This window comes from Lolium perenne, chromosome 6, assembly GCF_019359855.2.
Source record: "Lolium perenne isolate Kyuss_39 chromosome 6, Kyuss_2.0, whole genome shotgun sequence".
Classification (NCBI taxonomy): domain Eukaryota; kingdom Viridiplantae; phylum Streptophyta; class Magnoliopsida; order Poales; family Poaceae; genus Lolium; species Lolium perenne.
The window spans coordinates 245,854,073-245,857,484 of NC_067249.2; the positions used below are offsets into that span (position 1 = coordinate 245,854,073).

The following is a 3,412-nucleotide window of genomic DNA, read 5'->3' on the forward strand; positions in this document are numbered from 1 at the left end:
GGTTCAGTGTCACTATATCATTGATATTGACCATACTTCTGGTACAAAAAATGTACAAATGGCACACCAATTCCTAAGTAGTGCATTTCCTTTGCTTAGAATCCTTTTCTATGTAGGTTCTTTTGGTATGCCTTTCTGTTAAGAACTTGAGTAATTTCAAACTATGGATCTTTCAATGCATATTTGAGCAGTGTGTCCCTATTTGGTATGTTGCCTTTGCTCATGTTCCTTCTCTAAGTGAGTAATTTCAAATTCGGGATCTTTCTATGAATATTTGAAGTTTGGTGTCAAATGTTTGCCTTTGCTCAGCCTTTCTCATCATTTTTGTTTTTCCTTATCAGGGCGTGAAACATTCATCATCATGGAGTCCAGATTATGCATTCTCTTTCTGATGGCACCTAAGACCTAACGTATCATAAATAATAAAATAATCCGAAGTCCTTCACACACCTTGGCTGCGTGTATCTGCCCATCTTTCTTTTATTCAGAACAAACAGAGCAACGATATAGCTCACAGCTAAATCCAAACACACAACACGACAATACCTAGACCTGGCAATGAAAATTAGAAAGAAAGCACACCACAAAGTAATAGTAATAGTTCAGCTTTTGGTCTAAAACTACAAACAAAATTGCTTTGATACAATTTTATGATGTATGATTCTGATACCTACAACGTTCTCCTTATTGTTTTGCTTCAAAGATTCCAGTGTTTATCTTTAAGATGTAGACTTTATTTACACATCATTGACTATTTAATTTGTCTTTCTCTGCTACTCTCTTCCAATTGCACGGGCCATCTCCACAACAGAGGTTACGTATAGTGTTGGAAATCATGCATACTGTCACCCTGCCATCATCAGCCATCTAGCGTTGCAGCCCTCTCGGCCCGTCTGAGGTGAGGTACATGAATCGATATATGTTTGGTACCAATTATTTTGTCTAGAGCTTATTCAGTTCAGCTCATCAGTGGAAGACGTTAAGCTGACCTGTATTGGTGGCCAGTATGTACTGAGTTACATGTGCATAGTATTACATGTGCATAGTAATATTCAGTTCAGCTACTCATCATTAATCCTCTTTGTGCGGTTTTCTGGATTATAAGATTGAGCATGGAGTGTGCCTTGCGAGAGATTTGACCATGGAGTTTACTAGATTTGATTTTGCCCCTTCATGATTTTGTTCTATTTAGCTCATTGGTTCCTTATGATCTTTGCTATTGAAGCATTAGCGGCCTCGATAGTACCAGCACCGGGATCGTCATCTAGGTTTTTGCCTACTGTCTCTAGACCGTATGTTGCGCCACAATGGACTGTCGAGAGATCAGCGGCAGCGAGATGCAGCCTACAGGTACTTTCTCCTGTTCTTTCCCCATCTGTCAAGTACTGATGCTCTTTACCTATTTTTAAAGGCGAACAAATTCAGTTCAACAAATTATTGCTCTATTTCCTAATCTGAAATGGTGCTTATGAGAACTTCGAATTAAAAAACACTACTTAAGTTTGCCACTAATTCTACTCTACAGTCTACATCTGTACATATTCCTATAGGACTGGCAACAACTATGCCGAACATAGAAATGAGGTGCAATTATTTTTGATAAGCTATCTAATGAGGTTTCCTTTCTTACAAAAGGCCCATTAGTTCGAGGAGATTGGTCCCTAACAACTGAAGCAGCCATTCAGTTGGCCTAAAGGACATCAACAACAATGGGAGCATTTGTGTCGACATATTGAAGGACGAAAGGAGCTCTACTCTAACTATTTCCAAGCCAATGAAGGTTTGTTCTTTTTTGAGTGGATAAACTCCACAGTTTCATATGTCAAGACTTAGAAATTTAAAAAGTACAGTGTTCTTCATATAAATTATGTAGAACATACTTTATATATGTGTACTAAATATGTTTCTTCGGTATACAAATTAAGTGCCCTGTTTTACTGAATTAGACCTAAACTTAATTACTTGTACCTATCCTGGTCTTAAAATATCATTGGTATCTGTAGATCAAGGAAAAAAATGCCAGTTTATTAATATTTATACTAAATATGCTATTTCCCCAAAAAAAAACTTTTTGCCGCAATGAGGCGAAATCTCAGGTCTGAATTCGCTTCTCATTTCGTTTTGCTGGGTAGATACTGCCCCGTTTACATATGAAAAATGGTTTATTTATTTGCTGAGAGTTCGTTAGTACATACACATTTGTTTTTCGAGAAAGCGCTTCCTTTTCATTTCATTTCATTGAAAAGATAGAAAAATGTTTACATCCTCCTAGGAGGCCGATTACAGGACATAGAGATGAACTATCAGTGCACATCCCAGCTGGATGGCTGCACTACTCGATACAGGACATACACATTTGTTATCTTTGGTCCTTTGCAAATTCCAATAAGAAATTGCAACCCATCCATGTAATCTGGAATAAGAACTTTACTTATAGTACTTCCATGTTTTGATTCTGCTCTATAACTAGCACTTTTTTTTTTACTTTTCTGCACTATAGGCGGAATAGGGAAGGCTTCCAGTTCAGTTACTTCCAGAGATGCATGGTTGATAATTGATGAGTTGTGAAGGCCCAGTTCACTTACTTACAGAGCTGACTGATAAGTGAGGAGTTTTGCAAGTGGTTTTCATCATAACATGGTAGGCACAGAGCAATTTCTTGGAAGTGTTGAAGTAAGAATATGTGCTTAGCTATTAATTTAAATGTGCATTCACAGAGATTAAAGCATGTGGGCCGTCCGATTTTTAAGCATTAGCAAGGGGTTGTGGCCTTGTGGGTGACACCGTATGGGCAACACAATTATTCTTCACCGATCAGTTTTGCATGTTCAACATGACTTGACAAAAGATAAACTTGCAGATATGGAACAAATCCTGTCGAAGACGTGCCTGATGCTGATGGAAAGAAAAACATCAGTTGATTCCCCGTTAGGTGAGTATGAACCGTTCATGTTAAAATGATGCCAACTCTATATTGCTTACCGTCAACTCGGACCTAACGTTAATTGTTACGTGAATTACTTTTCAGGAAAGTTGTCTAATAGGTGACACGGGTCACCGATAGTTCTTCTAGCTATCTAGGTGCTGTAGAATCTTACCGTTCCACTCTTCTCTTTTGCTATGTATTGTACATATGAATCAACCGTACGATGCAATAGCTGTCTTCTGCATCTCTTCTAGCTGGTGGCTTGACCCTTCCGTGTCCTTCGTTCTGTACAATTGCTTTGCTTCATGTTGCTATCTTCACTCTTATTTTTTACTTCTTTGTACTTTCTACTAGCTGCCATACTTGGTTTGGAGAAAAGACTTTGTACTAAAATGGATTATCATATTGGCAGCTTTTTTTATCACACTTATACGTCTATTTCATCTATTTTTGTACCGCATTTGATCTTTATAATCAATCCATTTA

General features: G+C 37.8%; 1 long non-coding RNA gene across 2 annotated transcripts; it reads left to right on the forward strand.

Moving 5' to 3' along the window:
• Positions 1–919: 919 nt before the first annotated feature.
• Positions 920–3,062, forward strand: LOC127305614 (uncharacterized). 2 transcript variants are annotated; one of them, XR_011746864.1, is made up of 4 exons: positions 920–1,350; positions 1,636–1,780; positions 2,501–2,640; positions 2,718–3,062. It is a non-coding gene; the product is annotated as an uncharacterized lncRNA (long non-coding RNA). The 2 variants fall into 2 exon arrangements; XR_007854040.2 differs by having other exon boundaries at positions 1,014–1,350; positions 2,501–3,062.
• The last annotated feature ends 350 nt before the right edge of the window (positions 3,063–3,412 follow it).